Source organism: Meriones unguiculatus, chromosome 19 (genome assembly GCF_030254825.1).
Source record: "Meriones unguiculatus strain TT.TT164.6M chromosome 19, Bangor_MerUng_6.1, whole genome shotgun sequence".
In the NCBI taxonomy this organism is placed as follows: Eukaryota; Metazoa; Chordata; class Mammalia; order Rodentia; family Muridae; genus Meriones; species Meriones unguiculatus.
In genome coordinates this window covers 25,726,772-25,753,027 of record NC_083366.1, presented here as the reverse complement: position 1 = coordinate 25,753,027, position 26,256 = coordinate 25,726,772, and the positions used below count along the sequence as shown (strand labels likewise).

General features: G+C 41.4%; 1 pseudogene; it reads left to right on the top strand.

The window, feature by feature from the left end:
* Positions 1-19,366: 19,366 nt before the first annotated feature.
* On the top strand, positions 19,367-19,906 carry LOC110560911 (cyclin-dependent kinase 4-like; annotated as a pseudogene).
* Positions 19,907-26,256: the final 6,350 nt, after the last annotated feature.

The window sequence follows — 26,256 nt, the reverse complement described above, 5'->3', positions numbered from 1 at the left end:
TAACTAGGAACCTCAGTCAATCCGTCAGTCAAAGGGACCTGGGTCTGTTTCTCTCTTCCAAGTCCTGCCCTGGTAGCTTTCTACAGGGACGCTTACTCATCCTTAAGGTGAGAAGAATTATCTGTCTCCAAGAAGCCACAGTGAGATTCCAATGGGGCTTGCACACCTCCTGGGATATACTCATCGTCCTTTCTAGAGTGCTTTATTGTATGCTACTTCAGATAATATCACAACTCTGAGATAAAATAGAGCAGCCATTATTGTTGGCATTTTATAGATGAAGGTACAGAGGCACTCAATAAGAAAAAAGCCCACAGTGACACCACAAATAAATGAGGCTACTCTAGATCTCATATTCCCTGACTATTGGCACAGATCCTTCTCACTGTACTGGGAGACTTGTGGGAAATCCACCACACATTTCTGCTTCTAGGGAGAAGGAATCTGCCTTCTTTCTTGCAAAAGAAAAAGATGTGTATTATCCACTAGCAAGGAGGTGCAAAATAGAGGCCCCTTCCTGTCAATAGTTTACCATTTCTGCTGTGGCGATGGCTCAGATAGAAGCAGAGTAAGCTATTGTAAGACAGCTCTGATTATAAGCCTGCATTGGGGTAGTATGCATTATTCAGGTATCAAGCATGTCTTCGGGATACATAGGCCAAAACCCCAATGCCATTAGTGGGAAAAGCTCATTGCTCAGTGGCAGGCAGATACCTCCAACAGCCCCGTTCATTCTGGAGCATGTTCAGCTTGCACTGGGGCTTGAATTGTGATTCGCATGATCCGCACGGGTGAACTGAATCTAGTTCTAAGGTTTCCACACGATTGTCACTGGTAGAGAAGCGAAGGCTTTCTGAGAAAAGATAAGTAAGAACTGTGAAGAAAGAAATATTCATCCCTGTGTATCTGGTGCATGAAGAATCCAGACAAATAACCTCAACTCGAAGACTAGTACCAAAGGAAGTTTTTAAATAATGACAATAAGCAGCTTAATAATCCATAAAAATTACACAGGTAGAAGCAACATACAGATGCATAAAGATTATGTCATTACTTTGTGTATCTGTGCATGTATACCTGTACAAGCACACATGCTCATGTGTTTGTGTGTGTGTGTGTATGTGTGTGTGTGTGTGTGTGTGTGTGTGCGCACATACAGAAGCAGGAGTTCAACTTTTGCTGTCATTCCTCAGGCACTAAGCACCTTGCTTTTATAATGTTTGATTTAATTTTATTTATTATTTCCAAAAGGATGGTGTAGGGGCACATGTATTCTATGATGTACATGTGGCAGTCAGAGTACAACTTTGTCACCTTTATGTGGGATCTGGGAACTGAACTCCAGTCATCAATCTTGAGTAGCAAGCACCATTACCCACTAGCAAGCCATCTCACCAATCTATCCATGGTTTTGGCTTTGGTTTCTAATTTGGCTAGGCTAGCTTACCAGCAATCCCCAGCTTAATAAATGTCATGTTTTATTTAAGTTCTGTGTGACACAAAATATTACATTCAACTTCTCCTGGAGCAGCCAGGCACTCCATCCTGGTGTCTGCCGATTAGTGAGAACTGTTAAGTGGCTATCAATTGATGACAATGACCATGAATCCCTGTTGCAGACTGCCTCTACAGTACTGTGCAGGCAGAAAGTGTGCTGTGTTTAGAGAAATTGACTCAGTGAAGAGTAAGAAGGTGAATGATTTGAGTCATAGAAGAATAACAGTCTGCCTTAGCCTGGCTGAAGGTAGGTAGTGGGAAGTGATAGAAAGATCTTAGGTAGTTCAGTTCTTCTATAGTGAGGATAACTATGTGTGTTTCAATGCAAGAAGCCAGAAAGTTCTGCTATTCTGCCATTCTCCCCCAAAAGCCTGGCAAAGCATGGGTAGCAATATGCCAGTGGCCATTGGCTAAAAATTATTTTAACTGAAATCATAATTCTGAGGCCTTTGCACCAAACATAAAAGGTCACATTGGTATAGCTCACTTATGGTGAAATAAACTGCTATTCGTCCAGCAGCATCTGTGTTTCTGTCATGTATCAGACTCTAGCAATCCCACAGGATGTGAAAAGCCAACTCGTCTATAATTCATCATTTGCATTTTTGTTATTAACCCTTCGCACTAAGCACAGCTTGGGGATTCAAAGGTCAAAGAGAGGGCCTGTGCCCATCCTGCTAGGAACCAGAAGGAATAATCTAAGGGAGATAGCTATTGCCGATTGACTAGCATTGGCCTCCCTCTAGTGGCCTTAAGGAGGTAATAAGGTAATTTAAAGAAAAAAAAAAAAATCTGAGCTAAGTAATTAATAAATCAACACTCAAGACAAAGAAGAAATTTAGTATAGCAAATCATGATTTCCTTTGTGGCACTTACTAATGAAGTGACTAAAAAGAAAATGATTTTAAGGAGTCACTGTCTTTTTCTATTTGTATATGTCTACCACAGGTGGCTGAGAAAATGTCTTAACGATAGTGTCTGCTGCTCCTTCAGAGAACCTGCATTGGTGCCTCGGCACCCACACAAGACAGCTCACAAATACCAGTAACTCAAGATCCAGGGCATCTGATACCCTGATTTTATTTCTGCAGCAATTGAACTCATGTGAATACCCATTACACACAGGCGCGCGCACACACATACACACACACACACACACCTAAAAATTAAATATAATATGTCTGCTGTGGAAGACAGGGTTTGTGTTATTTCAAGGCTTTTTGTAGGTTGACATGGATCAAATTAACCAGGTTTTAACTGTAAGTTATGTACATGTAGATATGTACATATGGAGATACATTCTGAGCCACATACCCCTTGCTTTGCCAGGGCTATCACTGGCTATAACAAATTCATATTCTGTCTTCAACCCTTGCCTCTGTCGCTCATTAACTCCCCTCAGGGCTTCATATGGGGTATACCCTGCTATGGCTCTCTATTTCTACCATACTATTCTGTTTAGTAAATTCTGCAAAAAGCGGTGACTGAATTCAAGCACAGAGCCTCTGCATGACCCTCTGAAGAGGTGAAAGGAAGCATACAGAAGGAAGGCGGGCAAAGTGGGTAATCCAAAGTAATGGAGAATAGTGCTGGTTTTATTTTTCTTTACAGGATTGGGATGTCTAATCTCGGTTGTCAACGTGACTACATCGGGAATCATCCAAAACCCAAGCAGTTGGGCACTTTTGTGAAAGTGTTCTGAGTCAGATTACCTAAAGCAAGAAAACTCGGCCGAAATGTGGGCCGCACCTTCTGGTGGCCGCCCACGTAAGGGAACATGGAAGAAACAAGATTTTGGTTTTTGTCTGCTTGCCCTCCCTCTTGAAAGTTCATCCATCCTGTTGCTGAGGCATTGCTGAGACCCTGAAACCAACTTCTTTGGGTTTCCAAAGTAAATCGACAATCAGTAGCTCTGCAGAAAATTTCCAGGACTCCAGATATCCAGCCTCATATACTGAACAAGTACTGGATTCGCAGCCTTTTTGTCATAAAACAGCCATTGTAGGACCACCAGTACTCAGAGTCTGACCAGGCCAAACTCCCTTTATATACATATATGTGAAGTGTGTGTGTATGTTCATTCTAACAGTCCTGTTCCTTTGCAGGCTTCTGGATGATACACAAATCTAACATCATATAATTATGATGAACATATTAATAAGGTGGCTTACAAATAAAGGCAATGATTTCTCATGGTTCTAGAGTTTGGAAAGTCAAAATCAAAACACCAGTAGGGTCACTGAATAGTGGGGTCTTAACAACTTGCTGGCTCGAAAAAGTTACTTTTTTTTTTTTTTTTACTGTATCCTAATGTAGAAGAAGCAAGGCTCTCCAAGCCTCTTTGTTAAGAGCACCAGTTTTTTTTTTAACTTTTTAAAAAATTCTTTATTAATTACACTTTATTCACTTTGTATCCCCCTGTAGTTCCCTCCCTCCTCCTGTCCCAATCCCTCCCTTCCTCCACCATCTGCATGCATGCCTCTCCCCAAGTCCACTGATAGAGGAGGTCTTCTTTCCTTCCTTCTGATCCTAGGCAATTAGGTCTCATCAGGAGTGGCTGCATTGTCTTCTTCTGTGGCCTGGTAATGCTGCTTCCCCCTCAAGGGGAGGTAATTAAAGAGCAGGCCAATCAGTTCATGTCAGAGGCAGTCCCTGTTCCTATTACAATGGAACCCACTTGGATACTGAACTGCCATGGGCTACATCTGTGCAGGGGTCTTAGGTTATCTCCATGCATAGCCCTTGGTTGGAATAGCAGTCTCAGGAAAGACCCCTGTGCTCAGATTTTTTGGTTCTGTTGCTCTCCTTGTGGAGTTCCTGTAAAGAGCACCAGCTTTATCCATGAAGTTTACACTCATGGTCACATTGGCTCCGAAAGGTCTCATATTCTAGCCCCATGGCTTTGGGACCATTTCAGCTTATGATTATGGAGGAACAGATTTTAAGACATCAATATTCAAGTCCCAGCTCAAGACAATTGTTACTCAGGTAGCAGAGACTTCAGTGGACTGCTTGTGCGTCTATGAGACTTTTTCTCTTCTCAGACAGAAATCAAATCAGATTTCATAGTTCAGGGGCTGTGTACATCAGCCAGGCCTGCGGAACGCCAGAATAACAACTGAAAAAATATGGGAACCATATATACTTCTAAAATGAAGCCCATTGTATGATGCTCACTTCTCTGAACTGTGTAAAATTTCTAAGTAAGTTGCAAGTGTGTTTTTTTTTTCATTAAGTAGGTATTGCCTTTTATCATCTAGGTTCCAGATACTGAGTATACTTAAGCTCAAAGTTGCTCATATTTATTTATTTATGTGCGTATTTGTTTGTATCTACTCCTGTGTGTTGGGGCTGTGTGGCTGTGTGTGTGTGTGTGTGTGTGTGTGTGTGTGTGTGTGTGTAAGAAGTAGAGTAGCATGAACAGATCTAGACATTGAGCTTGAGCCTCAGGATTTGAATGTAGAATCGTAAGCAGATAAACAATGTTTTGTTTTGTTTCAGATAAAATCAGAATGAAAATACTACATAGAGTGGTTATTTTCAAGGTGTCTTCCAAAGGACAAACAACAGGACAGAGTTGTGAATTTTGGACCAGCTCCAAACTATTAAAGAAAATGCTGGTGGTGGCCTTATACTTTGGTTTTAACAGGTGGCCCAGGTGCTTCTGGTGAGGAGGGCACTTGAGCAAGCATCTGTGTAGACAGGACTAGCAAACCCCTTGAGATTCCTCAGTGGTAACCACATTCAAACCCACTACAGTATAAAAAAAAAAAAGAAAGAAAGAAAAAAGACTTGAATACTAACACTGTCTCAATACCTATGTCCTCTAGAAATCACAAGCTGGAAAACAGCCAAATGTATGGAGGTGACAAGGTCACGGACGTGGTGCCTCCCATAGATGAAACCGGTGTCTCTATCAAGAGCTCCAGCAGCAGAGGTCAGACACAAGAAGCCTTGGCCCTTGCCATAGCAACCTCCACCCTTTGCCAGATGCTGCTTTCTGAAATTCCAGGCCCCTGAGGTCTTCCCCACCTGTTGCTTTGCTTTCTTCTTTGTGATGGAGCATTGCTCAAAAAACATCCTTTATCTCATAATTCTTTCAGTGCCTCCCTTGAAGGCCCCAAATAGTTCCTAGCTGCAATTATCACAAAAAGAGAGACAAAACAAAACAAAACAAAACAAAAACAACTTAAAACAGTGGTCTGGGTCTCTAGCCCCTTTCACTAAAAGAGCCATCACTCTATTCTCTTGCTGGCATTTACTCTATCTCAGCCAAAGGTTTTTAGCTCTCTGGCTGCGGTTTCTGGCTATTCTCATACACTTGCTTATCTCTGAACCCTTATAAAAAGAACCCATTACTTCTATCAGAACACTTGGCTTCCCTGGAGAAGCACTACATTTTCCAGCTTTCTGTTACAGGTCAGGGTACAATGAGACTTGAGGCAGTGGGGCAAAAGTGGAAACAGCAGCGTAACAGAAGTTTCCTTTAAAAGAAGCTTCTACAGGAACTAAGAAATCCTGAAAGTGGGAGAAGTCGTCTTCCCAGGAAAGAACACACCCAGTACCAGGTGGTCAGCCTGATAACACACATGCTGGTAACACACAGAGCGAGCAGGTTATAGTTAGGAGCATAAACAAATAGACATATAGGAATGTAACAGCAATTAGTGAAAAATGAAGCCACAAATTTGCAAAAGAGAAAGAGAAAGGAGGGGCCTGTGGGAGGGCTTGGAGGGAAAGGAAGATAAGAATTGATGTAATTATAATCCCCAAAACAAAATGCATTTAAAAAGGAGCTTCTAGGGAGGAGGGAAGGAACTAGAGGGGGGATACAAAGTAAATAAAGTGTAATTAATAAAAAAAAATTTTAAAGGAGCTTCTACCCACAATTTGCTCCATTTTGCCTTTTTCCTTGTTGGCAAGAATGTAGATGTGACAGGTGGATCTACAGCAATCATTTTGTGGCTGTGGAGTGGTTAGGTGAATAGAGCATGAATATGGGGTAATGTAGAGAAAAGGCAGCCATGTCACTGCAGCCTTAGACCATATGCCTCCAGTTGTCTATTATTGGGTTTTCTATTCCTTTCAGCCAAATTGCAATAAGCAGAAATAATTTTAAGCTTCACCCAAAGCGCTTTGATAACAAGAGGAAATTCGGTGAAGAGCATTGTAGACGTGGGGCCCTCACTGATTTCTCTCTAAACAAGAAAGATGTGCAACAAATCCAGACACAGGTATATAACAAATCTGACCATGGTAGGACCAGGATGCTGTTCTTCCCTTGATCATCATGTTGGTGGTCATCTTAATGCTGCAGTCCAGTAACCATCATGCATGCAATGTAGAAGAGAGAAAGCAAGTTTAAGCCAGCCCCCGGCATCTCCACATCTGGATGCAGGCGGGAGGAGATGCAACAAAGAATAATAATAGAAGACTGAACCTGTAGTGAGAACTTTGGGTAAATGAACTGATCAGGGATGGGACATGGACACAGCGGGCCAAAGCACACTGTCAGTCATGAATCTGAGGAATCAACCAGTTTAGCAGGTATAAATCAGAGTGACTCAAAGTCAACATGAACATTATGACACTGGACAGCAGTGCAACAACTTGAACTTCAGAAAGGGTAATTCATTGAGAACCATCAATATGTCTATGAGTTCAAATGGATACTAATTATAAAGTAACAGGTAGTCTTTAGGTGATAGATGTATTAGTTATCTTTCCATGACTGCAGCAAAACACCTTAACAAGCCAAATTATAAATTGAAAAGCATTATTTGTGCCTTGTGTTTGGGAGCAGGGTCAGTTATCAGCACTGATTATATGCCTGTGGCAAGTGTGTGATAGGAAGAAGGTTCTTGTGGTTATTTCATAGTAACCAGGAAGGAGAAAGGAAGAAGGGAAGAGTCTAGGGTGCTTTCAAGGGTCTACCCCTTGACTTTGTCCCACTAAGCCCCACCCACCTCCGGAAGATGTCACCACTTCTCACTGCCTGCATCACCCAGTAACCATGCCTTTGGGAGACACTTAACATCCAAGTTAACAAAAAAATACAAAATTAATTTCCCATGGGGCAAACTATTTAGTACATGAAATGAATGAACAATTTAATCTTATCAGAGGTGCCAGTGTGTAATCAAATAGGTGCTGGAACAGGAAGCCACTGCCTCATTAAATACTTCCATTGGTAAAATAACTGAATTACAGAGTTAAAATAGCATTATTTTATATGCCCCAGTAAATTAATTGATCCAGGAGTAGGAACTGAAAACCAACCGCTGCCAACATCACAAAATGAGACACTCAGGTCTTACATAGTTTCTGGAGAAGGAAAATGTCACCTGTAGCCCATTTAAGTGACTTAATGATACATCCAGCCCAGTTTCTGGATCCTCTGCCCATTCTCAGAAACAAAGCTTATGAGAAAGTATGTCACACTTCACCATGAGGATGATATCATTATGATTCAGACTGTGAGAGGCTCTATACTTTAGTCAGGCCTGGATCTGGCCTCAATTCCAAACCTAGGAAGCTGAGGCAGGTGGACTGCCACACATTTGAGACTAGAATAGGCTACAGACTGAGACTTTTTTTCTCAAAGAGAAAAAAAAATAGAATTTTTAAAGAAAAGAAATAAATAGAAAGGGGGCTATAGATTAGGAGAGACTTAAAAATGCACCCAAAGTTACAAAGAATATCCATGCGGCTGGCAACGTGGGTCAGTAGTCCAGTACTTGACAGGCATGCAGGGGGCCTGAGTTCAGAACTAACAACTGTTTTGAGGTGGAGAATGCTCATCTCTCCGCAGCGAGGAGATGCCTTATTGGTTGTATACTACAAAGTGGTCTGCTCTGAAATTTTATAAATACCATCAATACTAAGTGGACTCAGAAGTTTGTTTTTAAATATTCATAAACACATGTATACATATATAGTAACCAAACAGAGCTGGGGACATGGGAGGAGTTACAGAGAGAAAAAGGAGAGAGAGAAAAGTCAAAATTAAGCTTTAAAACTTTTAAAGATAGTAAGATGAGGAAGACAAGCCTAAAGAACTTTTCTCATAACTTCCATTTAGATGTTATAACTATTTTCCCATGAGTCAGGACAGACACTCACAGAAGGAAAGAATGACGCTCTGAGCATGGGGCAGCAGGTGGATGTGGCTTCTCCAACACAGTGGCCATGTTCCGGTTCCTGACATAAGAATGAGCACAAAGCACAACTTGGTTCACACATCCATGTCTGAGTGCTTTTCTCTGCTTACATTTTCTTTGACATGAGAATGATTATTAGATTTATCACAGTCATAACAAACTTGATGAAATTCTCAGATTATATCCAACTCCCTGCCCCCAGCAGAGGGGGGTAAGGAGGCAGCCATGTACTCTGGCCTTTTTGGTCCATTTCCGGGGTTGTTCTGTCACAGGCAACCTCCACACTCTGGTTGGCACCTGTTCTCTTTTCGTCTTGAGGTCAGGAACACCAGGCTTGGTTTTCCCCTGGGCTATCAGGGGTTTGCCTTGGAAATGTCATTCTCCCATGGGAAGAGCACTGGCTCCACTACTACATGTGCATTTCTTTGGTCAAGTGGAGAATGACACATGATTCTCTGACTTCCTGGAACCTCATAGATTCACCTTGCATGATCCCTGCAATAGGTGGACAAGCTCCCCCTTTACCACTCATTCTACCCAGTGTACTAGCTGAAGTACACAAACCCCGATCGGGGATTAGCTATGAGTTGGGCGTCTATCTGTTGGCTGGTTCTCCTACTGACCCCACCTCACACTGAAACTATAAATACAACCACAAGCACAAAAAAAAAAAAAAAAAAAAAAAGCCTCTTACCACAGTTGCAGACCATAAAGGCATGAGGTTAAAGTGAGGACTCAGATACAGCATGTTGATTTTTTTAACACTTATTGTGTGTGTGTGTGTATGTGTGTGTAACATGTACATATACATGTGTGTGCAACAGCATGAATGTGAAAGAGACAAGACAAATTGTTGGAGTTGGTTCTCTCCTTTCACCCTATGGATTCCAGGAATCAAGTTCAAGTGATCAGGCTTAGCAGAAAGCAGCTTTATCTGCTGAGCCTTCTCACTGGCCTCTATTTTCTTTCTACCTAAATGGTAACAAAAAATCTGGATGTAATGTTGCATGTTAGTTCCATGACATACGCTCTCAGCAAAAACATGTAGTGAACTACAAATTCCAGAGTCCTCTAGTTTAAGTCACTGTGTGAACTATCATTCTATCCATCCACTAGGCCCAGTCATAATGATAGTCTAGCAGTACTGTCCAACTAACTCACAGCCAAGTGTGATGACAATCAGAGGCGTCTTGTTTACAGCACCAAGAGCACAGACACCCACTCTTAAAGCATGGTGCCTGCTAAAAGCACTCAGAAAAATGCAGGGAGCTTCTCCAGCAAGCCATTGAGGAGACAGAGGCAATTTTCCAAATGTGACAAGTGGAAAAAAAAAATGGAGGCATGGGAGAGCTTAGGTGACTTCACGGGGGGCATGCAAGACTTCACCTTACAAACACAACATTCTCTTGTAGGTGCAGAAGCCGTTATGTGAGACTGTACTTGCCAAGACTCCTGTCTTTCTGGAATCACTGTGCTCTCAGCACATCTCTCCCTCCCGGCAAGTTATAATCAGCAAGGCTGCGTTGCACTTTTGTTCCCTGAAGTGCCGGATTTCATTGCCAATTCCCCCTAGGCTCTGAGAAAGCTGAATGGTGGCTTTTTCCCTGACATTTCTTTTCCTTCCGAACCATCACGATGCATTTTCTTTCCAGTTTCCCTACAAACACTTTTCCCAAATATTTTTGTCCTGTGATCTACATTTCCCTCTTCTCTGGGCAAAACATTTGTGATGCACACACAAGCACAGTATTTCTCCTTTGATGTTGATGTACAATCTGTAAACATACGCTTGAGGAGGTTCCCTGGAAAAAAGTCACAAATTCAGACTCAAGTGCAGGTTAGAAAATATAGAGATATACATTTAAAATGTTTCTTCATTGACTATACAATCTACCCAAGCGCAATATATAATGGAATATATTGTGACCCCATGAGATTGTTAAGGCTTTTTAAATCTGTCCAATACTAAAAAAAAAAAAAAAAAAAAAAAACATGAAACAGGTACTTTTGAAAAAAAAAATGAAACACAAAAATAAAACTCACTAAAGAAGGACATCCTGCTGGGGTCAGGTGCGGTGACTCATACTTGTATTCCTAGAACTCAGGAAGCTGAGGCAAAAGGATCCCAAATCAGAGACCAGTCTGGCTACACAGTGATTTCCAGGCCAGTCTGAGATACTGTTATCATCAAGGCTTTCTCTCAAAAAACAAAGCAAAATAAAATGCAAAGGCAGAAAAAGAGGGGAAAAAAAACAACAACAACAACAACCAAGAAGGCTGGCTGGCAGTGTGGCTTAGTGGTAAAGCACTTGCCAAGCATGCAGAAGGCCCTAGAAGGCTATTAGGGATGTTTTATGAATTAAAAACACTTGGCAAAAGCTGGAACCATAGCTCAGCTGGTAGCATGCTTACCTTGCATGCATGGAACCCTGGCTTTGGTCTCCAGCCCTGATCAACTCAGCATAGTGTTTCACTCTTAGAATTACAGCACTCAAGAGGTAAGATCAGAAGCTCAAGGTTGTCAGCTACATAGTAAGTTTATAGCTAGCCTGGGCTACATGTGACCCTGTCTTTAAAAAAAAAATGTGAAGTGCCTTACAGCTCACAAAAGCTGGAAATTTGTACAATTTTCAGGCTCAACTGGTTGGAGAGTGTCTTCTCCGTGTATCTCAGTTGGTCTGAGTCTTTTCTAGGCAACTTGGCTGATTTCTGTTCTTTTGAGGCAGCCCAGCTAACCTAATCCTCTTCTCGGCAGCTCAGCCTGTCTGAGAGTGTCTCTCAGAAACACTTATTGCTTATTTATATTTATATTTGGGGAATGAGGGCTCTGTAAATCAGTTGAGTTTCAGGGACTTCCTGAAGCTATTGAGTTGTTTGCCTCCTGAGTTTTCAGGAGCTTTTCTTAGAATATGCAGAGTCTTAATGAGCTTCCCTGCAGAAAGGAATGTTTTATCTTGGAGGAATATCTACACAACAGCTTCTTTATATAAGGTCACCAAACTGAACGAAATGTTCCCTTCGGGGATTATATAGTATTTAGTGAACACAGTTTGTAAACACAGATAACATAGAATCAAAAACGATGCTCATGAACTTGACTTCATCCTTAGTATATAAAGCTCATATTGTTTACTGTATCTGTGGATCACCTGTGAAAAGAGACTTGAAGGATATTTTTTTCATACCAAGTCCAGAGTTCAGACCAGATTAAAAGTTAATACATTCAGGTTTAATTGGTTCAACTCTCTGGCCGGTTTACCAGTCCCAAAGAATGAAGTCATGTGCCTGAGCTAAGGCCAGGAGGTTTTTTAGTTCCCAGACAAGATGTGATGGCTGTGAGCCAGGAGCTGGTCAGAAGTATTGTCAGAAGCTGGGCACCTGGATGGACGGTTGGGTGGAGCTGATCGTATCAAAACGTCGAGTTGCATCAGCTGCCAGAAATACAGAACTGAATTTTTGGTGTCATTCTTTTGTTTGTGGTTTTTTAGTGCAGGAGGGTTTGCAGGGAAGAAGGGCAGACAAGGTTTCTTAACTTGTGCAGGGTCGAGCAGAGGCTCCAAGTGATATCACCCACATATACAAGTATAAATACAAGTAGCTAATACATTATTATTAGCTGCCACTGATAACGTGAGCATTAAAGCACTAAATATTGATGTTCTCAACTTCTCTTTTTAAAGAATAAAAAAATAAAATAAAATGACTCACAATTAATAAAAAGAAATTTTCCCAGCGTTCTTATTGGTACCACTGAAAGCCAGTCTTTAGTACTAAAGGCCATGACTTTAGTAGCTTTTTATAAAATAAGACTTAAGGCTTTTCTATTAAAATTTTTAATCAGGTGAGTCTTCCAATAAATCTTCAAATGTCTTTCCTTTGCCTCTCCCTTAGTAATTAATGGGCTAAGTTGTTTACAAACACAGAGGCTTCATAGCCAGAGGGAGCACTTGGCACCAAAAGATATTCATCGCAATTCCCGTGTGCTCTTAAGGAGTTTGCTCAAAGGGCTTAGAGTAATAATGAGTTCCTATCTCTCCAAAGCAAACACTGTATTCATTACATCAAGAGGAGCACTTTGGCCTAATAAAGATTATGAAAATAATAGTATGACATACTACCACACCATTGATCAGAAATTATCTTCTGTTCTATTTTGCTTTTCTGTTGTGTTAAAATGCTTCAACCAGAGCAACTTAGTTAAGAATGGGCTCACTTATCTTACTCTTCCAAGTCACAATCCATCACTGAGGGCAGTCAAAGCAGGAACTGAAGGCAGGAACCTGGAGCAGTAAACCGTGGAGGAATACTGCTTACTGGCTAACTCAGCTAGCTGTCTCAAGTAGCCAAAAACCATCTATTTAGTGATTTGCTGCCCACAGTGGGCTGAACCCTCCCACATCAGTCACAAGGCAGACAATTCCTCATAGACAGGGCTACTGGTCAATCTGATCTAGACAATCTCTCTGGCAGCACTCCCTCAGTAACTCTAGATTATCAAGCTGGCAGGTGGAACTAACTTGGATATCTTACTTAAGAGCTTGATTGTAAATGAACTTTTTAAAAAATTCTTTATTAATTACACTTTATTCAGTTTGTATCCCCGCTGTGGTTCCCTCCCTCCTCCTGTTCCAACCCCTCCCTCCTCCTGTCCCAATTCCTCCCTTCCTCCCCCTTCTACACACATGCCCCTCCCCAAGTCCACTGATAGAGGAGGTCTTCTTTTCCTTCCTTCTGATCCTAGGCAATTAGGTCTCATCAGGAGTGGCTGTATTGTCTTCCTCTGTGGCCTGGTAATGCTGCTCCCCCTTCAGGGGGAGGTGATCAAAGAGCAGGCCAATCAGTTCATGTCAGAGACAGTCCTTGTTCCTATTACTGTGGAACCCACTTGGATACTGAACTGCCATGGGCTACATCTGTGCAGGGGTCTTAGGTTATCTCCAAGCATGGTCCTTGGCTGGAGTATCAGTCTCAGGAAAGACCCCTGTGCTCAGAATTTTTGGTTCTGTTGCTCTCCGTGTGGAGTTCCTGTTCTCTCCAGATCTTACTGTTTCCCACTTCTTTCATGTTAAGGGAACTTTTAAGATGGCACTATATTCTTTGATATCAGATTAATCAGCATGAGGTAAGGCTAAGTTAACACATAGAAAGCAAGTCATTAAGTGGAGCTTCAAGAAAACAAAGAAACAGAAATTTCAGTGGAACAATGACTAAATACTCAGTAGATTTTTGAAGCCATGAAAGCATTGACTAAATGTGAATTCTGTGTACTCACTCCTCAATAAATTATTAGTGATAACCTGGTTCTGATATGACTCCATAGCTGTGAATACTGTGTAACTTTGTGTGTGTGTATGTGTGTGTGTGTGTGTATGTGTTCCAGATGAATCTGTATCTGCCTGAAGTGCCTGTTTCTCTTCTCAAGGTTTTTGTTCCTCAGCTTATACTGTTCTTAGAAACTTGTTCAAGTAAAATCTATGTGTTTGAGTGTTTATGGTGAACTGTGGTCCTCTTCTGTATGTTTTAGGAAATTGTAGGCTTGTTTATATGAATTCTGCTTGTGTGTTCCCTTCAGAGGGTTTGTTTTCAAACCCTGCCTTTGAAAAGGAAGGCAGGATATAAGGCTCATTCTTACAAAAAGTCACTTCCTACTTAGAAGAGAAACTAAAAATGGAATGCATCTGGATTTGATAAACTCTATGACATACATGTTTTTGTGACATTAGCCTCCTCTCTTTCTTTCTCCCTCCCCCGTTTCTCCCTCCTCCCCCCCTTCACACACACACACACACACACACACACACACACACACCTTCATGCACATACATTTATACCAATAGTCCTCAGGAACATCGATATTTAATCACCCCAAACTCAAAGTCATGTGGGTTAATCATGATTATAAAACAACTAAGAGTTCATGATTATCTTTATATATTGGCTGGCCAGATGTATAATGGGACCATTCAGTAACATTATTGCTAGCATTATAAAAGACAGCATCAACCTACACCATGATAGATGACCACACTTCCTTCAACGGTACAGCACCATCTGTGCCAGATAATGATCCACTTCAGAACTGTCGTTAGTTTTCAGCAAATTAGAAGTTTGATATTCTGGAGAAAAATGTTTCCATTTATAATGAAGCAATGCATTCAGTGTAATAAAGCAGTCAAGGTTGTATATGTTACTTCTACAGATGGAAAGTGTTTTGTATGAATATCCAACCATTTGCCAATGACAGAGAAACCTTCACAGAAATTATTTGCTAATTGAGTTCTTCATTATACTGTCATCATGGTGTATAGTTAAACAAACATATCATATAGCTTACTACATACCTAGACTATAAATGTGTGCTTTTGTGTGTGTACATACTTGTACAATAACTTTATCACTAAATACAAGTACTAAAATGCAAAAATATTTTAAAAAGCAGAAAAAAAATGACTCAATGTGGGAGAAGTGGCTCAGCTATTCATAAACGTGAAGACCTGAGTTTAATCCCCAAAACCCACCTGAAATCTGGGCATTGAGCCAGACGTGATGGCATGTGCCTGTAATCCCAGCACTTCGGGAGGCAGAGGCAGGTGGATCTCTGTGAGTTCGAGGCCAGCTTGGTCTACAAAGTGAATCTAGGACAGCCAAGGCTACACGGAGAAACCCTATCTCGAAAAACCAAAGAAAAAGAGAAGGAAGGAAGGAAGGAAGGAAGGAAGGAAGGAAGGAAGGAAGGAAAGAAAGAAAGAAAGAAAGAAAGAAAGAAAGAAAGAAAGAAAGAAAGAAAGAAAGAAAGAAAGAAAGAAAGAAGAAAGGAAAGAAGGAAGGGAAGAGCTGGGCATTGTGGCAGGTAGTTATAATCCCAACACTGAAAGAGACAGAGACCGGCAAATTCCTGGGGCTCTCTGGGCAACCTACCTTACCTAGTGGGTGAGCTCCAGGACAATTATGTGAACACACTTTCATACTTTCACTAAAAGTGAGAGGCAGGGGCCAAATAAATATCTATTTGCTTACTTCCTTGGTTTTGTTTGTTTGGGTTTTGGTTTGGTTTGGTTAGGTTTGGTTTGGTTTGTTTGTCTGTTTCAGAGACAGGGCCTCTCTAAGTAATTCATGTTAGTTTTGTACTCCAGATCTTCCCGCCTCAGTGTGTCCGGGGTTGGGATTACACATACCTGGCACCATACCCATCTTCACAGATAACAAATAAGTACATGGAAAGCTGAATATCATGAGTCCATGTCCTGGTTTACTTTGTATTGCTACATTAAACTCTGTGACCAAAAACAATCTGTGGAGGAAAGCCTTTAGGACGTCTCTCAGGTTGTTGTTCATCATCAAGAACCAAGACGGGAGCTCAAGTCAGGAGCTTACAACAGAAATCACCAACAAATGCTGTTTCCTGGCTGTTCCCACACTCACTTTCAGCTACCTTCCTCATACTGTCTAGACCTCCCTGCCTAGGTGCGGTAATGGCCACAGTGGGCTGGGCCCTCCTACATTAATGAACAATAAGAAAATGCCCCACAGGCCAATCTGACGGAGACAGTTCCTCTATTGATGCCCCTTCTTCCCAGCTGTTGCCAACATCACCGTAAGGGAAGAGATACAGTTTGAGGCCAGTTAGTAAATGTGTGTCACCAATTGAATTCTCATAAATTTCTTTCAGAAATGTACAGTAGTACAAGTATTTTTTTTTTAGCCTTTTTTACCTTCCTCTGAAAATTAAACATATTCTTTATAGCCCTACCATTCCCCTCATGGGTATTTCTTCAAAAGAAACCATCCCATCATCCTATACAAAATTGTGCAAACTGGCATTCATTACAGCTTTATTTACAACTAACAGTGAGGAGCACCTAAGTGTCTATCAACAAATGAATAAACTCATTATAATACATCTGTTCAGTGGTTAGAAGGTATGGGCTACTGGTATATTCTAAAGGGGTGAATCTTAGAGCCTTAATGCGGAGTAAGAAAAGCTACCAACAGAAAAAAAAGTGCACAGCATGTTGTTCTTCATTACAAGATTCTAGAAAATGCAAACAAATCACTGCAGGCAGGAGGCGGATTTTTCTGCTGAGAAACAACACAGGTGCCCAGGAAACACTTTCAGACAATAAGTTTGTCTCTTATTGTGGTTTAAATCTCATTTTGTGGGATTATATCAGAGCTCAGTTTGTAAGTTATAAACCTAAGCCATTTTCTTATGCATTTTGATACTTCCATAAAGCTATACGCTGACATGGGGATGGGGTAAAGAGTACTAAGAACAAAAAAGTAAACTGTCTTATCTTGGGCTTCAAAACATGCAGGACAACTTTTTAGATTTCAAAAACAGATTTACTCTAAAATGCTGAGTCCAGGAACTGGGAACGTTGCTCCCTCGGTAGAGTGCTTGCCTGGAATGCAGGAAGCTCTTCATGCCTCTCCAACATTGAAGGCACCTGTTGTGGTAGCATGTGCATTGTAATCCCTACACTGGGAAAGCTGAAGCAGTAGACGCAGGGATACAAAACAAGCCTGAGGATAAGCCCGGGCTACACGAGACCCTGACTCAAAAAAATTAAACAAATAATACAAAATAAAATACATTTTTGTTGAGTAGTATTCTATTGTGTAAAAGTACCACAATTTCTGTATCCATTCGTCCATTGAGGGACATCTGGGTTGTTTCCAGGTTCTGGCTATTACAAATAAAGCTGCTACAAACATGGTTGAGCAAATGTTCTTGTTGTATACTTGAGCATCTTTTGGATATATGCCTAGGAGTGGTATAGCTGGATCTTGAGGAAGAACTATTCCTAATTATCTGAGAAAGCACCAGATTGATTTCCAATGTGGTTGTACAAGTTTACATTCCCACCAGCAATGGAGGAGGGTTCCCCTTTCTCCACAACCTCTCCAGCATGTTTTGTCACTTTTTTGATCTTAGCCGTTCTGATGGGTGTAAGGTGAAATCTCAGGGTCGTTTTGATTTGCATCTCCCTAATGGCTGAGGATATTGAGCATTTCTATAAGTGTTTCTGTGCCATCCTGTATTCCTCTACAGAGAATTCTCTGTTTAGCTCTGTACCCCATTTTTTAAATTGGATTACTTGATTTGTTGCTTTTTAGAACCTCTGCCCATAGCAGCCCATGGTAGCCCATGGCAGCTCAGTATCCAAGTGGGGAGCAGGGACTGTCTCTGACATGAACTCAGTGGCTGGCTCTTTGACCTCCCCCACACACACACACAGACCCTGAAGGAGGAGCAGCCTTGCTAGACCACAGAGCAGGACATTGCAGCCAGTCCTGATGAGACCTGATAAGCTAGGGTCAGATGGAAGGGGAGGAGGACCTCCCCTATCAGTGGACTTAGAGTGGGATAGGGAGGAGATAAGGGAGGGAGGGTGGGATTGGGAGGGAATGAGAGAGGGGGCTACAGCTGGGATACAAAGTAAATAAACTGTAATTCATATAAGATTAAAAAAGAGTCAACAACCCAAAAAAATACATTTTTGTTTTGATTTTCTTGTTTTTCTGTGTTGGCTATTGAACACAAGCACTCTGCCACTGAGCTGCCTCCCCAGCTTAGGTGATAATTTGTTATGGTAATAAGTTAGTTACAACTTCTTTTCAGCTCATCCTATATGTGGAAAAACACATTGTATTGAAATAAATGTCAAATTACTTACCGAGAGCTATAAACATATGCAGGTGTCGGAAATCATTTTTTTTGGGGGGGGGAGAATTATCCACATCTGCTCCTCATTCACTCTCTTCAGATCTTTTGATCAGAGACACAGCGTGTTTTTAAGGAGCTGCTTGAAGCATCATGCCTGTTTCACATTCAGCAGGCGTCTGGGGCCATCGTGTGGTGGTATGGAAGAATGCTAGTGCCAGATGCTTCTGAGCCTATTAGGAAAAAGACAGTCACCGAGTGCACTTACCTAAAGACAAAGCACCAGTCCTACAGAAAGTGCTTCTCAAGTGTTACTACACATAAGAATTGCTCATGGAAGCGTGTTTGAAGAAGGCCTGGAGTTACGTTCTGCTCAACACCAACCTGGGACCGCTGACTGCAGACCACAGAACATGCTCTAAGTTGCAGTAAAAGAAGGCAGTAAAGAGGAAGCAAAATTCAAAAGGGTGGGTTTTAATATTTTTTGGACTAAATCTAAACAATAACTTAATGCTGTATAGTGTGCATAGACACAGTGAAAAACTCTAGCCTTGTCACCTCTGAGGCACCCTGGGAGACATCCAGCGGTGAAAAATTCAGGGGCTCTGAAATGTCCCAAAGGCTTACAGCTTATCAGAGAGATGCTGCAAAACTTAATAAAGCCCAAATTAGTTAGGCCAGGGTTTTGCCTTCTCAGCACAGCAGGCACAATGACACTCGTGCAAGACATGTGTTTGAAATTGCCGTGTTCATGTTTTCCAAATCCTAACTCATCTGGCTAGGGAGTAAAGCAAAGAGAAGGCGACTAGAGTTACAGTAGTTTCCATAATATCAAAATGGAGAGAGATGAAAGAATGACTGTAGATAAAGTACCTCACAAACACGAAGACCTGAGTTTGAGTCCCAGGTCCCTCCCAACACCAAGTGCCCTGGTCCTAACCTCAGTGCACGGCACTGCAGGAATCCGCTTTCCCAGACTCTGATATTTCCCCCACCCAGCTCTTAGCCAGGCATAAGAGTAACTCCAGTATCACCTGATCCAACAATGTCTACCTCTCAATATGAGCCAGTCTCTGATATTAGTGTCAGTGTCTGTGAGGCAGTGTATAAGGCCCATGATCTCCACAGTGGCCACTTTGTGACCCTCCAGAGTGTCAAAGTCCACAGTGGAAGAAAAGAAGGGGCCTTTCCATCAGCACTGTTAGTAAAGCATCCTTACTGGGGAGATGGGAATCCTTTGAGTATACCAAAGTTGTTGGGCTAGTGATGAGTGTTTGTGCTACTTCCTAAAAGGACCAAGAGATTGAGCTGACCCTAGTACTTGAGCCTAGACACCAGGACCTAAAGACTTATCTGGATAAGGCATTCCCACAAGCTTACCAGTTGAGGCCATCCATGATCTGATGCATCAGTTTCTAAGAGGCCTGAATTTTCTTCATAGTAATTGAATTGCTTACCAAGACCTTAAAGCTGGAGAACATTCTGGTGACTGGTGACAAGCAGTGGGACAGTTAAGCTGTCTGACTTAGACCTAGTCAGAATCTATAACTACCAGATGTCCCACACTGTGATACCATGCTCCTGAAATTCTTCCGTGAGACTCCGATGGACATGCGCAGTGTTTAGCATCTCTTTGTGAAATGACTAAGGTAACGTCATCTTGTCCTGAGTTTGTTTTGTGCCTGGCTGGTCACTTCTCAGCTTTCCACCCCCAACTTTTAACTTGGTGCTGCTTCTGGGACTGTCCATGACCTTGAACATGTTTCAAACCTATTTTGTAGTATCTGGAAGATATCAAAAGAAAGTAGATATTGCCAGGCACAGTTGTGCACGCCTGTAGTCCCAGGATGGGGGTGGCAAGGGAGACAGAGGCATGCAGATCTATGTGAGTTCGAGGCCATATACAAAACGAGTCTAAGACAGCCAAGGCTACAGACAGAAACCCTGGTCTCTAAAAAAAAACTTAAAAAGAGAAACAAACAAACAAAGAAGCAAGGACAGTATATGTTAGTAGGCAATTCTAAATCCCTCATTAATGTAGCCAACAAACACATACCTCAAGCACTAATATAATTCTGGTTTTGTCTTTTAAAACTCTGTACTCCTGAGGTTGACTTTCCATAGGCGCAAGCCCTGTTCTGGTCACTAATAAAGGACTCAACATTTTTAATTGGCTTAATCATCATGGTTGTCAGTAACTATCTAGCATAGAATCATTTCATCTGGAGGCCCAGCAAGATCATTGCCATCCATGGGACTAACTTCTGGTTTTCCTGTTAGGTACTCCCTAACAAATGTTCTGGGCACTCTTCATTTCAGTGAGCCCAGAGAGGTCTAGAAGTTCAGTCATTTTTCCAAACAAGAAAATAGAACTGAGCATCTCTTTGTGACATGATTAAGGTAATGTCATCCTGTCCTGAGTTTATTTTGTACCTGGCTGGTCACTTCTCAGCTTTCCACCCCCAACTTTGACACACCTAGAAGGTAAGTCTCTATAGCAATTCAGTTCTGATTCTGGTTAGGCCCAAAAGGGAGAGGCCCAAGGAAGTCTCCTTGAGATTAGAGAGATCCTTTTGGGGGTGAGCCCACTTCCTGGTTGAGAAGAAAAAAAGTTTTGATGGGAAATTCTTCCCCAGTCCTCCACACTAAGTTAGGACCCTAATAGTGAAGGATACAGTATCCTGATTCTGCCACTCATAACAGATACGGTTTCAGTTTTGTTTGAATGAATGATTAAATGCATAAAGAAAAAGTTTGGCTCGGGGAGTTATTTTATTTTATTTTAGCTTATGTACATTGGTGTAAGGGTATCAGATGCCTTGTAACTAGAGTAACAGACAGTTGTAAGCTGCCATGTGGGTGCTGGGAATTGAACCCAGGTCTTCTAGAAGAGCAGCCAGTGCTCTTAGCCACTGAACTATCTCTTCAGCCCTTTATTTGATTTTATGATTTTGTCCCTGGTGTTCGTTTTGTTTCATTTAGGCCAAACCAGAGTTGACTTTTATTGGCTAACTGACTGAGATTTCTCTCCACCCCCCCTTTTTTTTTCTACAAGATGGAACACTCTGTATGCCATTGTTTACTCTGAAGTGTTGTCTTTGTTTTGTCTGATTACTGAGTGGCATCCTCTGTTGTTAGATTCATCTTTTTTTTTTATTTTTTTATTTTTTACATTTTATTAACTCTGTATCCCAGCCGTGTCCCGATCCCTCATTCCCTCCCAGTCCCTCCCTCCCTCCCTCATCTCCACCGTGCCCCTTTCCAAGTCCACTGATAGGGGGGACCTCCTCCCCATTCATCTGATCCTGTTTTATCAGGTATCTTCAGGACTGGCTGCAAAGCCCTCCTCTGTGGCCTAACAGGACTGCTCCTCCCAATCTTTTTGTCTGCAAAAAACATCTCCTTTCCTATACAAGATGGGAAATTTCCAGTCATCCCAACAGGAGTCATTCCTCTAACCCCCACCCCACCCCCAGCCTTGGATTCTCACTAACTCCCACAACAGGGGGCATGTGGCATTTCTTTCATGGAGTCCATCTTCTCTTTTCTCTTCATTACCAGCGCTGCTGGTTTGGTAATGTTAATCTTCTACGTCTCTGAGACATCTAAATGTTCTCTTAATGTGGGAATCACCAACTCTGACTTATTTAGTGTATGCTCAAAAATTTCTCCTGAGAGTGTGTTTGGAGAGTATTATGGGAGTATGCACTCAAGCGAAGGCAGTGCACTTTCTGTGAGAGATGGGCTGGCCCTTTTATGAAGTGGGATCGCCATCAACTGGTTCCCTAGACCCAGCTATTGTAAAGGCGGTTTGGCTCAAGGTCACAGGGATCCCAAGGCGTTCTGATCAGTTCCTTTATAGTGATCAACGGTTGACCCTCGTTCAAAACAAATCCCTTTGGCTTAAGTGTTGTACTTCTAGAGATTACTCTCTAAAAAGCTCCCTGTCACTGGCCTCCCACTGTCTGTCTTGATCCCTTCAGAGGCTGAGGACCCTCTACTGAGCTCCCTTCCCCTGCCTACAACTTACCTACTGCAGATTCATCCTCTTCCTCCCAATCTCAGGACCCTCCATTCGATCCAACCCGCTCTGTCCACCCCCCCGCACCCTATTCACCTCACTACTTCTCCTTCTGGACCTGAACACTCTGTGACGCCCCCTCCTCCCATGGCTATCAATTAACTATGTTTCCTGATGGACATATCTGGTCTCCCCAACCTCCTGCACTTCCTTTGCTGCCCTTGACTTCCCACTGGAGAGCCCACCAAGTTCTGACCGACTCGGGCCCAACCCTCAGTCTTTCCATTGACAGAGGTATCACTCCCTCCCGGGACAAAGGGCAGTGACATAATGAAGGCCCACCATTTTCTGATATGTTCTGCTTTATACTTCAAATCTGTATAATTGGAAGACCTGGACACCCCCCCTTTATTTCCTGATAAGCCCCAAGCTGTAGCTGCCCTGAGTGAAATCTGTCTCCTTCTCACCCTTCACCCGACTGGGGATGACTGACAGCAATTCCTTCTGACCTGCTTATTTCAGAGCAAAGCAAATGTCTTGGGGCAGTGTAAGGGCTAAAATTAATCTGTAAGCCCCATCTGCCCAAGGATAAATTAATAAATTCCTGGAATTCTGGGAGTTGTAGTTCTTGGAAAATAACAAAGACACATGGGAAATATGGTGACCTTATGAATTTATCCTTAGAAAGCTGCTATAATACTTCTCTCATCACCACTCTCTGGGAACCCAGAGGTAGACATGACCAGAGTCTATTTTTCTGGTTAGTACTTAGTTAAGGCTTGCCTAAATTTGACTCAAAATTGTGGAACTGGTTTGTCTCTTGTGGATCTCCAACTCCAGTGTCAAGCCCTACAGCTACTTACTGTGGTAGCTCAGCAGTAGCAGCTGCCAAGGCACCCCCACCCCTAAAATTTCAGCACTGGAAAAGGCAAGGAAAGTTTTGTTTGTCTGCTTTGAATACTTGAATGTGGCCACTGCATGTTTGTTTCTTCAATGTGTGAGTTTTATTGTGTTGTTTCTGCTGCTACCAGACTCAGAATCTATCTCTGGGCTTTCAGGCGGCTGAAAGGTAATAGGGGTTCTAACATCATTTGGGTATAAGTAATACTACAATTGTTTAATGCTGTTCTACTTTATTGAAAAACTGGCTCTGAAATTAGGTTATGGTTCTCCTTTTCCCAGTCTCAGGCATGCTTTTAAAGTCTCTATGTCTGGAGTCAAGAGATGAGACAGGGAGAGAAGAGAACAAAGCAAAACAGCTAAAGGGATTATTGGCTTGTAAATTCATTAGGTATGGTTAAAAACCCGTAATATCTGTAACAGAAAAGTTTACTTACAACACAGGGTTGATAGTTAAAATTCTATGCGTAGATAATCTTAAAGGAACCTTGTGGCATAATCCCAATAGGGGATATGAGCAACACATGGCCTGCCGCCATCCATGTGGCTGACAGCCATTTTTTTCAGGGTATCAGAGGAAAGATGTCCTATGGCTTCACCATCTTGATTAAGGGCAACTACATGGTGTGGCCAACCAAGGAGACAATAACAGGACTCCAAGATACTTTGAATTGGGGTTGATTCTTGTATGACAATTCCTGTCCTGTCTTGAACACAAGGTTTATGAAAGATGGGATTTGAGAACAATGCTTGTTTAATGAGCTATTAAAGTTGCACCTCTATGTATTCACGAATGTATGCTACTGGTTGCCAAACTTTGTAACATAAGAATCATCCAGGTGATATTAGCTGTAGAAATACTGAACTGCTTGCCCTGTTGGAGCTTTGAGCAGATTGTTTGCCCTGTGGAGATTATGGTTGTACCCTATATCTTCTTGAAATTTAAAATGAAAAGCCAGGCATGGTGGAGCATACCTTTAATCCCAGCACTCTGGAAACAGAGGCCAGCCTGGTCTACAAATTAAGTTCAGGACAGTCAGAGAGCTCTGTTACACAGAGAAAGCCATTCTCCAAAAAAAAAAGTACTCTATTTTGATATTTCAGGAGCACACAGTTGAGAGATTTTAAACTTTTTTACAGGAAAATTTTGGAGTTTTACAGAAAATGAGAAAAAATCATTTTAAAGAAACAAGTTTTAAAAATATTTAAGTTTATAAGGCTATGGGACATTTTAAATTTGTAAGATATTTTATTATAATGTTTTTATTAATATTTGATCTTGACAAATAGATATATAAAATGCTCAAAACTAGGGCCATAGCTATGAGCACAAAACATTAAATACCAAAGAATGATTTAAGAATGTCTGTCTAACCTCCTTGTCTTTGCTAATGTTGTTAAGCTGTAGCTATTTTGGTGAACTGTCATACAAGAAAGTGTTATATTCTATAATGGTGCACTATGTGTGGACCAGGAGAATAAAGTTGCCAATCTCCCAAAGGACTGTATTCTTGAAAAGAGCTTCAATTTGGAAATTGTTAATTTTTTATTATAAACTATTAAAGGTGATAAAGCTTTAAAATGTTCAGAACTATTCTTGTAGTTATGGTAAATACTGATGTAATTAATGGAAAAAGCTTTATTTGGCCTCCTGTTTTCAAGGTATAGCCTAAAGCAAGTAACTAAAAAAAAAATCAAGAGTTGTTTAGCTCAGATGCTTAATATATCTTGTCAGAGATCTGCTGAACATGGCATTTAAGAGTTTTAAGCTTACTAAGACAAAGCTTACTATGACAACGCTTACTATGACAGGCAGACCAGCTCTTAGTAATGACTCCACCTGGACTGTAGTAATGCTAACCACTGGGCAGGACTGTCCCACTGCCTTGCCTGCTGCCAGAACTCAGCTCAAACTGGATAATCAGGACAGTGAATAGTTGATTGTCCCACTTTGCCTGGATAAAATAAAGTTTCCCCCATGTTCCTCCTCCATGGGAAAGCCTCTCTCCTTCTGGGCCTAGGAGAGGCTGCCTGATGTTGCCCTGATTGATATCTCTGCCCCCAAAATGAAGCCATGGAGACTACAGAAGCTTGGGATGATCATCGAAGTAAAGGACTGTCTCTATCATGTTAATTGAGTCATAGGTCATTTGCATTATACTTCCTGCTGTAATTAACCTTTTCAGATTTCTGATGGCATTGACTAGGCTAAATAGTTTGCCAGGTTGGTAGCAGCAGGTAAGAAGCTCCCTCCCCTAACCTGCAGATACCTTGTTAGTTCTTCTAAAACTACTAGGTCTCTTGTTAAGAAAAGGCAGACAGATTTGCCTTGCTACCAAGACTCATACTAAAGGAAAAGCAGGGGTTTGGTGTAATTTTTCACACACACACACAAAAAAAAAAAACCAAAACAAAAAACAAAAAACAGGCTTTGCAATGACTTTTCTCAATAATAACTACTATAATTAAATGGAAAGAAAAAGGTTCTAAATCCATGAAAACTCTGAGGATCCAAGAAAATGCTCTAAGATATATAAAGGTCTGAAGATATGAAAACTTAAGTAAGTTCTGATGGTAGAATAAAATAATGTAAGATATATAAAAATGAAAAATGTTTAGAGTTCTCCCCCCTTCTACACAAAGATTTCAAAGGTTCTGAGTTTTAACATTGATCAATGAAGTTCTTAGTAGTCAGTCACAAACTCAAAAATTTTTATTTCCTTTGGTTGTCTTCTAAATATAGACTTAAAGATACATCTCACTGAGCTAAGAACATGTATCTGGCTCTCAGAACAGAGGAAAATACAGTCATGCTTTTAACCCAAAACTATAGCTTTTTTCCTAGGATTCAAGCTATTTTTACAAGGTGGATTTCAGTACAGATTAATGTTAATACACTTAATACTTTTACTTCTTTTTGTAAGTTAAAAATGCATGTAATCTTCAGCGAGTCAAAGACATCATAGGACTTGGATCCACTTGTCAAAGGTCAAATGGACTCCAGATAAGTACAG